This window comes from Teleopsis dalmanni, chromosome 2 (assembly GCF_002237135.1).
Source record: "Teleopsis dalmanni isolate 2A chromosome 2, ASM223713v2, whole genome shotgun sequence".
Taxonomy (NCBI): domain Eukaryota; kingdom Metazoa; phylum Arthropoda; class Insecta; order Diptera; family Diopsidae; genus Teleopsis; species Teleopsis dalmanni.
In genome coordinates, this window is record NC_051847.1 from 17896304 (window position 1) to 17911215 (window position 14912).

General features: G+C 29.4%; 1 protein-coding gene across 1 annotated transcript in view; it reads left to right on the forward strand.

The window, feature by feature from the left end:
- LOC119684458 (protein prickle) overlaps positions 1–14912 on the forward strand; it is a 39678-nt gene that overhangs the window by 11720 nt on the left and 13046 nt on the right. The window lies entirely within an intron of this gene.

A 14912-nucleotide genomic window follows, 5' to 3' on the forward strand; every position in this document is an offset into this window, starting at 1 on the left:
CAATTAAATGTTTATCATTGAAGTAAGAAGAGATTAGTCATATATGTTACTTTTCAAATGTCTACTTTATATAAAAGTTCTTAATGACATAAGGAAGACAGTTTAATGCGACTACTTCGGCTTAGTAACTTTTATGAGACAATATAAATCTTTATCGATGAAATTTAATTAAAGCTGTTGCCTGAAAAGGTACTCAGTTTAGATAATACACTTTTTACAAGATAGTCGTATAATAAAATCGAAAGTAAAAGAAAATAAAAGTAAAAGGATTAATTAATCACAAAATATTTTTTTTAGATGACTTAAAAGCTTATAGGTACAGAACTATATAATCGTACTCAAAAAGTGATAAATATCAAGAATCAAAATAATTCTTCTATGAATTCTACTTTTAATTTTTATAATTCTTATTATAAGAGTAAGTTATATTCTTTTACTTTCTTACCATTCTAGTTCTTGGTATAATGGAACTTTCAAAATGAATGCTTTCCATTTTTCTTTGTCTTTAGTGTTAGGTCTACAATTGTATACAAGCATTATATTTAAATCATCTACAATATCGATGGTCCATATTGGTTTTGGATGATATTAATGGAATAAGATGTGTTCCTATTTTTTCAAACTTTTTAGTTCGCATTTAGAATAATATATTGTTAACTTTTGTAACTGATGAACCGGAAAGTAATATCAAAATTTTGACAGAAATGCTTTAATTCATATGTATAATAATGTTCATGTTTTCTGCTCAAAATAGTTTTGCTCAATGAATCTGGCACTATATATATATATTAATTTTGTGTTTTACAATTTGATTGTTTTACAATACTTATTTATTTGTAAAAATGTAGTAATAAACTAATTATTGTTAATATTTTTTGTGCTTTATAATATCATTACTTATTGGAATAAAAGTTTTCATACAAATCACAAATAATTATTCATATTTACTGAATACATAATATCTTTCTTCGATTAAATAGACTATAATTTATTTGCTTGACTGCAAAATTCGGATTATCTATACAAATATCTTAATGGATTTATAAATATTTAAAACATATTTTACTTCTTTATACTAATATATATAGTGTGTTACAAGCTACAAAAATAATTTCCATTCAGTGGTTAACAATGCACATCAATATAGCTTATTGGAGCAACAACATTAAAGACTAACGAGTTCGTTGCTTAAGTCTTTAGAATTCCGTTCCTATTTGCCACAACACGTGCAGATAAAATTGAAGTATTTTTATATATAATGATTTTATTTTTTTTTTTTCAAATTTATATGAAAATGTATGCATAAGCATAAATTTTAAGACTGCAGCTGCTTCGTCGTATAACTTCTAAGAGGACAAGATGTCTCCATTTAAAAATGGAAATATAACCTGAAGCATAAGAAATTGGGATTTTATTCGAAATGAATTTTGTCGACTTTGTCTTCAATAAGCGTGTCATACATCCTGTTATTCACATGTAAATGAGCGCTTGACCGCCGCGGAAGACAAATTAATGCAAACAGGAAAGCAGCAACAATGAAAAATATGCAACATAAGGCATATAACAAGCAACAAGCAGCAAACAACATGTTGCATGCATCATGCAGCATTCCACAATTTGTCTTCAGTTTTTAGAATTTATACAGGGCTATCAGCTAAGATGCAAAATTACGTAAACCAGTGAAGTCTGTTTTTAGAATTCAACAACTAATTTGATATACCAACAAAATATAAAAATTTTATATAAAAAATATAGTTCTTTATTATTATTGTAATATTATTAAATATCATTATTAACATTCATTTAATATTAAAAAATTTAAATATATCTAAACTAGGTGTGTTATATATTCTGTTATTTTTTAAATTAATATTAGGGAAATAAATTCAGCATACGTACATAATACTTACCAGTTTAAGAAAGATTATTATTTATGTATGTATCGACTTCACTAGCACTCGTACATAGAAAATCCAGACTTTTCCTAAACTCACTCTTGATAAATAAAATTTTATAGCTTTGTGGATGACATGACGTTTTTAAAAATCGATTGGTATTAACATTCAACTTATAATATAGAAATGATGGTTTCTGCGGATTTCAGTGTCCAATATCTTATAATAAAATTGCAAGTTTCTTCAAGAAATTTATTACACATTCCATATAAAAAGTATTCATTTATTGTATGTTGGTAGCACTGTATTGTATTATTTTAAAGTGCGATCTAATTCGAATCTACTATTACCCAGCGTGTGTTTTTCAACTGTTTTAAAATCATACATTTGAGTGTTCTGCGATGGCACATACCGATTGTTGTGCAGGATTTTTGATAAAAAATCTCAACAGTGATCGTTGATGCTCCCTACTTATCTTTTATGACATTTTATATTGCTTATTTTATTTATAAGATATTTATGTAAACTATATTAGTATTAGCATTTCAAGGGACGCATTTGGGAAAATACCAAAACAGCCCACGAAAAATGCGTAGAGGATTCAACAAGTCCTGGCATAATAATATTGCAGGGCTTGCTTGCTCGATGTATTTTGCTTTGAAGATGATCGTATAACTCTGATGGGTCTTTGTGTTGGCCGATTCCCTCTTCTGTCCAAGTAGCTTATAGTCGCCTTTTGTTATATATTTTGATTGATTTTAGGAGCAGCAGAGACTTTTTTTAAGTTCAAGTAACGCAAGGCGCCACTTTGGTAAAAATTTTGATTGTTTTATACATTAAAACGAGAAAGCTTCTCATCTATTCACTTTGTAAAAATTTTGATTGGTTATTAATTAAGTTTTTGTTTTATTTAATAGTTTCAAACTTTTAAAAAAAATTTTTAAATAAATCATATTAACTATAATATACTCAAATATAGTTTAATAGATGAAGCAAGCCTATTAATTAAGCAAATTAATTTATTGCTTCCTTCATGCTTAATTTTTTTTTTTAAATTAAAGTTGAATATAATTATTTTCGTGTGCGCGCACGCCATTGAACTTGTATCTTAGCTTGAGTCGCAGCTTTCATTCGAAGATACATTAAATTTCATTCACGACCATTTAAGCAATTCTGTTCAAGTTGCGTGTTGTTTACACAAAATAATAGATTGAACATCTTTTTTCTTTTATTTTCAAGCCATTTTTTAATTTAAATGAACATGCTTTTCTCATCTTATTTTCCAATTTCCCATGCGTGCTAGTTTAATGCGTAGATAATATTTATATAAGAGTATAAATATTTATTAACATTAAATACTACTTTAATTTTTTTTAAATAATTGTATTAACTTGTAATATGCAAATATATTATATATTATAGTAAGTACATATAAAAGTAATTTCAGAAGAACTGGGTATTTAAATGAAAGTATATAAAAAAAAATATCACTTAGTAAATTCTGAGATTACTTTTTATCGTGGCTTAATGAACTGAAAGCTCTAATTAGATTTCTAAGATCACCACTATACCTACCACTATAACTATAAGCACATTTATGACAAAAACTGTGTGTAACAGAGAAATATTGCACACGGAATCATTTGTATATCATATTCTATATAGTTTGTCTTTAATTTACGAACGATTTCAAGAACTCATTGCTATTGTAGACTCTTTTAGCAAAATATTCTTTACCTTCTAACACCAAGCCATTCTTTAATTCTCTTCTATGATCGATTTAAGTAACTCATACTTTTACTTTATGACCAAATTAAGTAACCCGTGCTCTCCTGATTACCTTTAAATATTACCAATATATTAACAAATAGGTATAGGTATACCACAATCTATAGAATTTATTAATTACACCTACGTACAATGAGTTCTATAGGAAATTGTAGCAATAAAATATATACAAAATTATTAAAAACATTTCATAGAATTCATAAAAAAGAACAGAAAAAATATAAATCAGATACATGTATACTTAACAGTTTAATTAAACAATATAGCAACAATTTCCATAAAAATATTTTTAAATTTTTATAATCTTAAGAGCTGCAAATAGTTACTTCAGCTCAGCACTCGGCAAATGTAGCCTCAAGCCATTTGATGAAAGACAAACTCGACTCTTAGAAGCAGGCGCTGATTCATACTGCGTCACTCTAAGTCAGCTTTCATATATTGCAAGAATCAAACTGACGTCTGAGTACCCGAAGAAACTGACGGACGAGTACCGTTTTATTATGATTAGCAAAATTTTTAAAGGAAAAGCGCAAATCTATTCGCATTTACTTTGTGAGCTACGCTTTGAAGAAATCAATTCGATTTATAATCAAACAAACTGTTAAACACAAAATATTAATCAAATTGAATGCAAAGAAAAGTTAATAACGTCAATCAACATAAAATTAATGGACTGTATATGCGGATAGAAGCGAGATCAGCAACATCATTTTTAAATAATACTATTAAAATAGGAAAAAAATGCGTAAAATAATAATATAGTAGAGTATTTGATTGTTGGTAAGATTATTAATTTTAGACACAGAATAAAAATAAATTACTTGGCCTGTTAGGAAACAAGCGCTTGAACTTAACAAACAATTTTTGCTAAGTACTAGAAAATTGATTTTTTCAAATTACCTAAGAGCTTTAATCACTTACTGCAATTTATAATTTGAAACAATTAATTATAAATATAATAATCGCTTCCATTAGAGATAAAAAAAATTTGTCGTTTATGATACATCAATTCACACAATTTTATTTCTATTAAATCACATAAATTATTTCACTTTCAGCAGTTAGAAGTATAGGTAGTTCGATGAAGTGGAAGGATGATCAAATTTTCCTTACTTAGATAATAAGCTGTTTTCATTCTATATTTCTTGTAGATTTAGAATGAACTTAGATTGTGTTACAATGATAAGATACAATGATGAGTGTAGAATAAGTTAAAAAATGGTCGTAGGTATACATACTGATGTCTAGATAAGCCTTAATATTGATACAATAGTTATTTCGGGGTCTCTTCCGCGATTACCGGTGAACACGATCTATAGTTTTTTTGTTGGGATAGCTTATCTACATGCTGTTATGTATTATATTGCCCTACAACAACCGATATTAAATGAGACACCACCAACGTATTACTGTGAATTAAATGAGAGATTCTAAAGTTAGGCAATATCGTTCTTAATCATGCTGCTGAAGAAATATTAAATCAATTTCTATTTACCTGTCACAAAATTAGTCAGCAGTATTATATTTTCAAAACTTCACCATAAAGATATATGTAAACTCCATCGTTTAATTGAAAAATATGAAAAATGTGATTCGAATTACTGATCCATCCAGTCTACGCTTGAAGTTTAACTCCCAGTGGCAATTCTTTGTTCGAAAACCAATACATTATAGTGCAAGAAAACTCAGCCTTGTGATACCTTGGTTAAAACACTCTCCGTACGCCATCTCCATTCAAAGCATCTAGAGCAGGAACAGCATCCGTTGAAAAAGTCGCGTTTCTTCCATTGAATTAAAGATAATCAAACTGATTAATCTGTAAACTTAACTAACATTATTAATTTTTACGGTTATTGCTCTGTCCAAAAAAAGGTCCCAAAGATTTTGAATATGTTCCTAGCAATAATGTGCACTAACACATAAATAAATTGGCGCTTTTTATACCCAAAGCTACAACACCGAAAAATGTCATTAAAAGGTAAACCAAAAGGTAAACTTAAACCTTGCTAAAATACAGACTCCTGTCAATAATAATCACATAGTCAGGGATAGGTTGAAGTACCTCATTGATATATATTTCGTCCAATTTGTAATCAGATAAGTAGTTTAAGTAGTACCTGTTATTAATTAAAAATAAAATTTTTGTTTCTAGTTTATTACTTTCCACTATTCTATATATTATATACCATAAATATTATAACAATTTTTAATTCTTTCTGCAACACAATAACATCATATAATAACTCCACTTAGTCTTTCATCATATATGACTGACTCTTTTAAATTAAGCGTTTACTGGAATTTCCTCAAACCAATGCTCTTCATTTTGACTAATGAACCGTTTTTACTAGTAGGAAACTTAGTTTTTGGCTAACAACACTTGTCATACAGCAGCAGACCACTTTTTTCCTTAATTATCTTGACTCTATTTTGTTTCATCAGAATTCACGATCATTTGAAGAAGTAGATTAGACACGATTTGTGTGTGCTTCTGCGTGAAACCACTTGACTTACTCTTGTCTTTGAAGCTTGAGGAGCAAGAATAAAAACGGCGGTGTTAACATCAAAGTAACTGCCTATAAAAATCTGGAAAAATTCATATAAAAGAAGAAGTGTCGAGAATGGTCAGAAAACACTTGTTGTGAAATACTTCAACACGATTTGTTGTGAAGAACATAAACTTAAATACCAAAAGGTAAAAATTATAGTAATCAGCGGTTTGATGTGTGGGCAACACTTGTAATGAATGTTAATGCGATGCGATACAGTGGATACATAGCAAATAAACTTAAGTCATATTAACATATCTAAAAATGAATTAGAATATTATATTATTGATTGAACATACAATACCGCATTAACTTTTATATTAAAAATGAAGCAGCCACAGGAGATACAATACAAGAACCATATGTGAATACCCAAAAATCAAATCCAATAGCCAGGATGAGATATAATGTCACCGGTAATCATATATGATAATGAAAAATAAATAAAAATTTTGAAAAATCAAGCAAGAAGGCTTAGTGTTATCAAATCAGTTCATGAGAAATGTATTTATAGAAAATGCCATAATCATTATATACATAGGTTAAGTCGACCTATATAAGAAGATGAAAGATGATAAAACTCATTTAATAAAAAATAAATGTTAAAATGGCTAAATCACAATCAAATTTAAACAACAAAATATTCTAGAATTTGAAGTTCTGGAGACACATAAAAGAGGGTGACCACGTAAGAAATAGGATGGCGGAGTGAGATTAGATCAGTAAATTGCGATTACACATGCACGTACAATTAATGAAGTTATATTGCTCACAAGATCTTGGTTCTTAATGGAAGATCTTGGTTCAAAAAAGAAGAAGAAGAAGTTTAGTATACACTAAATAAATTTGTTTCTACAAACATATAATATATAAAATATTTAGATATAATTTAACATTTTGAATTTAGATTTAACATGATATTAAAAAACAAAATTTTTCCTAATAAATTACTTAATGTTTTTTTTTTCGCATTTAGCTTCACACTTAAGTAACATTATCATTATATATTCTGATAATTAAAGTGATAATTAAATTTGTTTGTTACTGCATAGTTTGCTGTGGCTCCTTATCTATAATGGAGGATCGAACCCATGGATTTTATTAAATAATATAAAATTTCCCCACTGTAACTGCTTTCTATAAGAAAGGTGCGAACAATATTTTATTTTACTTGTTTAACGTAGTTTAAAAAATCTATACAAATATATAATGGAAACTATTAATAATATAATATACTCTAAGTCTTTATGGTACTATATTTAAGTGATTGATATAAATATTATGACCACGTATATATATATTCTATTCTACAAACACATTAAAATTCTTTCGATTTGGTGACTCCATCCATTTAAGTCATACACATTTTTCTAATAAATATTTTATAATTCAAATATGGAAAAACATTGAACGAAAAAATGTTATTTCCAGAAAGGCAAACATGCAAATATTTTTTTCGAACATGCAACATCTCTTGTTAAATTGCAACTTTGATGCCGCATACATAATTTGTTTAATTTCTCCACTTACTTAGTATTTTCAACTTGTAGATTAATTTGGAGGAAAAAGATAAAACATGTAACAACATTAATTGATCAACACTGTTGCTTGCACCTAACGCGGATGCAATTTGTAACGAGATTTTCTTATTGTACGAGCAAGGCTGCTCCGATTTGAGATACGCGGAAGATCAGTAAATGAAGTAGCGACTTCACATTCACCGCATTTCAGTACTTCTTTTGACTTCTTTCGACTGGGAAAATATCACGGCTTATGCAAATTTTCAATGCTTCATTTATCTTTCTTAAGCAGTTGTACTTCTTGTAATATAACTAAAAATATAATATTTTGAACTATTTAATATGGGCACTAACTATTGGAAATCGTATTTTTAGTTTAGGTTTACAATATGACAGCTGTAATTGTATGAAAAATGTAGGGAATTTTGAAAAAGGTTAAGAGTTAAAAAGATTTTTTTTTTCTATCTAAAAGAAAGTTAAAGACTTTATAAAGAATTTGTTTTTTTATGATCCTTTTTTAAATGATCCTTTAACATCTTTTAAATCATTTTCCTCGTTATCTGTTTTTACTAATTTATTGAAGTTTTGTTAAGAATGCCTCTATGATGAACTACAAAATGGGTGGCTCACAAAGGTCAACAAATACAATAGCAGTTACGGATATCAAGTTAGTTCAAACACCCTTTCCCTTATCATCCCGATGTACATGGTTCGAATAAAACTATATTAAAAAATGACTACCTTTCCATCATTAATGTTAATTCAGTAGGGTCTAATGATTTTGAGAAAGAAAATTATGCAATTCATAAGGCTTGTTGGATACTTCCTTACTAAAGGTAGTCATTCTACCGATAGCAGGTTATTATAGCGAATAGCAGATTGTAAGCCAAACTTTGAATCAGGTCATCACAACCAATAGCAATAGATGTCTATTAATAATACCAACGCATAAAGTTTTCGACAAAATTGGTTATATCATCCCGAGGCCAACGATATAAAACTGGAATTTCATCACAATTCTTCTCTTGAGAAAGTTAAAGACTATTGAATTTTTTTTTGTATGGTACAAACATATATTCGGGTAAACTAAACATCTACAAGCTATTTTTTAAACAACGTAAACATATATTCAAAACAAAATGTATATGCATATCCCATACCCTTCCAGCGATTCCCATAAAGAAGTGTTCCCAGCTAAGAACTTATTTTAAGTACTAATCGACGAGTATACATTGCTACATTACTACATTGCTGAATACAGTTAATCTAAGCTTTTCCTTATTGGAAATAAACAACGAGTACCCAACCACTATAAACGAATTACACAATGGTTTTCTTTGCTAGGTCTCGGAACATTAGAATATTTATGATACTAGCTGATGAACTGTCAAGAAAAATATGTGACGTGTGATAAGTACTTGTAGATCTTAAAAAGCTGAGTATAGGTGACAAGATTTTACTAGATATAATCTTTGGCAGAAGATATCTTTTGCTGATAAGAAGTAATAGAACGAATGTTTTTCACTCACTACTGATTTCTCGCTTATTAAAGAGCAAGTAGTAAAATGGTATCCGCTAATAATATTAACTGTTATAGCTGGAATTAGCCAGAAAGAAAGAAAATTAATTTTCACTTCGTCTGCTTATGCCCTATTCTTTGGAAATATAGAGGCAACTCAGCAGAACACCGCTCCTCGCTGTTTTGGGAGAGTTAGCAAAAGCTAACTTGCAGAGATTCTTAAACTTCATGAAGTGGACTTAATTGAATTGCTTACTCAAACAATCAATTAAACATCTAGAAACAAGGTCTTAACATCAAAATTGTGTGAAAGTGTTTATCAAACTCTAAACCCACAAACTATTCTTTATGACTCCTTACACAAAAATCGCCTCGAAACAAAAATGAAGAAAATGCAATCGATTTTTTTTAAATTGCTTTATTTACCACTACAACAGAATAAAATTTATAAAAAGAAGTATTCAAAACTTTCATATACCTACACAAAACGTTTAATTTGTAGTTTGTGGGTGTATCTGGTAATATTCTTGTCATAAAAATTTCAACTGCATTTTTATTGACAAAACAAAAATCATTTACGACATTTGTGCATGTTCACTGAAACCTAACCTCTACCCAACATATGTATCTAACCGTATATGTTCCTAAATGAAATTGTCTTATGGCAAAAACCACTAAAGTAGTTAGTAGGAAATGAGTAGCTTATCCTTGTAAAACAATAAAAACTCAGGTTCTGACACACATGGGATTGTAGTTGAAATGCATATGTTTATACATACAAAAACACGAGAGTGCAAGCATTGGCTACGCATACCAGATAAACTTCCTGCAATTGGTGTACCTACGGGTACAGAAAAGCAAGCAGAAGAAAACAGTCACAACGATAAAACCTGAGACAAACTAGTCTCGAAGGTGGAATTCCAAGACAAAACTTTATGAGCCACCTGTCGCTTGTAAGGAGCAAATGAGCTGAGCAATCATGAGGACAGGAATCATGTGACGTTTCTTATGGTATATGTTGTTGGCAGATATGTGAAATAATTCTGCAATAAAAAGTTCGCTAAAAGAGGAATTTTAACGGCTTTTAAAGACTTAAACTTTTAATTAAGAATAAAGAGGAAAATAATTTCGTTACTCTGAGAAATGCCATTAAATTTAATTAAGTCATTTGTTACAAAAATTCAAATTAAAGAAAAATGTATTTTTCTCCTTATATTAACACGGCACAGCTTAGTAGCTCATTAACAGCCAAACTCTAATCTTGTGTAATTTGTCAACTTCAAATAGCCTTAATGATCTTTCATTTAAATATTTGTACAGATAAAACCAATCTAACTACTGGATACGTGCTTAATCTTCAGCTCAGCAGTGCAACCAGAATATGAAAGTATTAGCTGAAAATTGAGTTCTTAAGCCAAGTCAGTTGACTGGTTGGCATTAGCCACTGAAATCTCCTAACCTGCCTCAAACCTTTGTGACCAACTAGATTATGGCTGGTTTATTAAGATAATCAAAGTATTGACAGCAGTTGAAATACACGTTTTTAAATTGATGCATTTCGTTGTCGCCAAGAATAATTTGTCTTAGGGTCTGCTTGTTTTTACAAATATGGCTGGTTTATTATGAGTTTCAATTGGAACTTGAAGTCAAATTAATTATCATAATTAATAATGTTGATCTGAAACGGAAACAGCTTAGACCTCTATGGAAAACTAATTGATTCAGATCAAATAGATTGGATAAGATTATTAATTTACAATTTTAAATTTTAGGTCAAATTTCGCATATTCAGAGGAAGTTAATCAAACTCTGTTATTACTGCTATTTTAATCAATACTATGATATACTGAGTATTGAATACTAAATAGTGGGTTATTTCTTTTTGTATATTTTGAAGCATTTTTGTGTGAGTTTTTGTTTTCTTGAATTTGAAAACTTTTTATAGAAATATATAAGACTTGTAATTTCATCATACTATCTATATGATCACAAAATGCCATCTCCTCCTCAAGAGCAGAACTATTATTTCGACAATATTTTATTATATTATTATTTATAAGAACCTAGTCAAAATTTTATTTCTATGTATCAATTTATTCTGCATTTATAAGAAGTTTGAAGTAAACGTGTTAATGGAATATTTAAACCGAAAAGGTATGTGTGTGGTTTGAATCTGATTCTTAAAAGCAATGACTTTTTTGTATATGGAATTTGTTTAAAAGAGAGTTTACTATCTTTGATGGCGACACACGTAAGAGAAGTCCAAAACTTGCATCAACACCAGAAATTGTGGCCAAAGATTGCCGATAAACTGAAAAACGTAACTAGAAAATTTTATGGCAAGTCCATAACGAGTCTCGAAATTGCAAAACAAAGGCTTTAGCATTAGTTTTTGAGACTTAAAATCAATATTATTTGGTCCTGATAAAACAATAACTTTAGCTTATACCTCAAATATATCTTTTTCCTTTGTCTTTTGGGTCTTCTCACACCTCAAACATGTCTTCTTTCTATATCTTTTGGGTCTTCTTACAACTCACTTTGTCTTTTAAGTCTTCTAAGAGTTTAAAAAGTTATTTTTGAGATATTTGAAATCAATATAATCTATATACTCTACATTCTAAACACATGTATATTACTTTATATGTGCATAGACATGTAAATCACACATTATATGAAGTATAATATGCATCATATCTTCTATGTTATATAGGTACATATGTATGTGAAAGGCAGTTAAACTTCTGAAAAGTCAAATCTAACTGATTGCATTGTTTTAAAATTGATCACCACTTGACTAAAATTGATTTAATGATGTGACATGATTGGTATCCAAGTTTTATTAAATGTACTAGATTTTAAAATTAATCGTAAGATAATAGAGTTTATGAGTATCAGTCATTTCGTTTGTATTCGTTAAACAGATAATCAGCTTTAATAGTCCAGTTAATCCCCTGACTATGTCTTGTAATTGATTAGCAATTAGATATCAGTTATGATATCTAATTCCTATAATAACTACTCAAACAAACTGAAATCAATCTAATTCACTTAATTTTCAATCCTTCAAATTAAAGGCATACCAGCTAATTTTCTTCAACCCATGAGCAATGGAGAAAGCTCCATTTGAATTCGATTCAATTGCCAATTACTTACTTACGACTTCAATTGAAATGTGAAAATTAAACTAATTTCAAACCAAAATAGATTATTGCAGATAACTTTGCAGAACTATTATGTCTTTAAGCAAAAAAAAAATATTTTATTAGTTAATTGACACAAATTTTTGCACAATGCACAATTTATACTTCAATCTGGCAAATACTTTGCAGATTCGATTGCGATCTTGTCACGTTTCATATTTCGCACTGCTTTAAATTACAAATTACGAGAATTTAACGCTTAAGCAAAGCAAATCCCAAACAAAGCTCTTAGCTGAGATAAAACTGGAAAAATCATAAAAATAGCGAATTTCTCATGAGATGCTGAGATACAGAATTGATTAATGAAATTTGATTTTGAGACCGTAAAACTCGAAACTTGATGGAATTATTGCCACGTCATCTGAACTTGCGAGCACAAATGCATTTCTGATATGAGCTTTTCATGTTATTTAGCCTTTAATATAATTCGAAATTTTTTGTCCGACGGTGTATGAGATTTTTCTTTATATTTTAATACTGAATTTATTTGCTGTATTATTTTCAGTTTTCTTCCTTGCAGAAAATTTGCATGAAGTACGTTTGGCCACATTTTTACGGTGAACAAAGTTGATTTGACACTGCGAATAAAGGCAGCACTTCATCTCGTCCGCTCAGCTGGTCGTAAATTCGCACGGACTTTGTGACTGCATGAATGAAATTTGCATGATTTGTTATTTGAGAATTACCCGCTGCGCTATACCAACTTCAAGTCAACTGCAAGTCGACTCCAAACCGATTCCAAGCCTTCTCGCTGCCCAACATTAAGAATGCACTTATTGGCCTGCACGTGCTTATGAAAAATTTTACTGATTTTCTGAAATTATTTTTATGGTATTTTCAAAGGTACTCCGACTGAAGTACATGGCAATAAGTACACTGTAAATAATTTTGTGCTATCTTTAATTTGCATTAATATTAAGCGTGTATGCTTAATAAATTACTTATTGCCAGATGATAGAAATATGTGTGGAAAAAGTAATAAAAAGGAGCTAAATTAAGACGGCATGGAAGCTATTGATATATAGAGTTCCAATGCCTTAAGTTCCTTATTATAGCTATTGCAGACAATTTTACACAGTTATAAAGCGTATTAAATGACTTCATTAATAACCCTCTTATTTATACTTCTAAATATTTGTGGTTTCAACTCGCCTTAAACTATTACATCCCAAATAAATTGCCTCTTATTTAATCTTCTTTATATTTGTGGTCTCATCTCGCCTGAAACTATTATATCTCAAAGATATTTCGAACTAATGTGATCAAAAGTACAATAACTAGTTGCAAAAGAACTTAAGCTTTAATAAAGTTGCAGTAGTATATTTACCAGAAACGTTATCCAATTAAATTTTTTAGTTTAAACCAAAATGTCAACCAAAAAAACAAAACTAAAATAGTACAAATATATCAAATCTGATTGTCTATACCAGGGCTGTTCAAAGTACGGTCCGCGGGTCACATGCAGCCCGCGGGTAATGTTTGTGCGCCTCGCGACATGTTTTTAATCTACTACAATTACGCAAATTTTGTTTTGGATTACTGGTAAAACTACATTATTTTATTTTAAAGGTATACCAAATAAATGAATTTAAATTGATAAATTAATAAAACTTAATTTAACAATATAACCGTATTTTTATTTTTGTCGAAAACAGCTATGAATGTATGTATTTGTTTCTGCGGCCCTCCAATTTGTCCAATGATTTGTATTGGCCCGCGATCTCATCTGGCTTGGACAGCCCAGGCCTACACCACCAGTTAATTTCTCAACTGTTCTGGATATCACTTTTTATGTGTGAGATATATACTACACATCAAATCTCATCCAATTATACCTTAAAAAATTTAATAAAAACAAACTATTTAGAAGCTAGAAGAGGAAATCGGATAGATTGGTTATACCCTTAGAAAAGAGGTGAACACTGTAGTTAACATGATCAGCCATAGAATGAAAATCAACGAAATCTTTAGTAGTAAGAAATAAGCAGTATCTTTATTGCTTACTGAAAAATAAATTTAAAGCTTAAATTTAATATTAAAAATTTATGAATTTAAATCAATTTTTGCTTTATTTATCAAATGAAGGCACTCCATCTGTTTGCTTTAATATTTATTATATCAATTAAGAAAGGCATCACCTGTGCTGGACTGAAGCAATTAAAATGTTAAAATGGTATTTATTTAAGCAGTGTTTATTTTTATTAAATTTACGCTTGAAATGAATTCCACAATTAATTGCATCAAAACCACGAAAACCACCAGCAACAATATTGACACATCACAAAATGCCAAGCGAACTAGAATTAATAAAACTGCAACAGGGTTTCGAGCAAACAACGAATTTTTTCCGTTAAAGCTGGTAACTCGCCCGCATTTTTGCTGTACGAGCTGTAGAACAACAGACACTCCTCTCTTGCGTACTCGTGGAACCCTACATT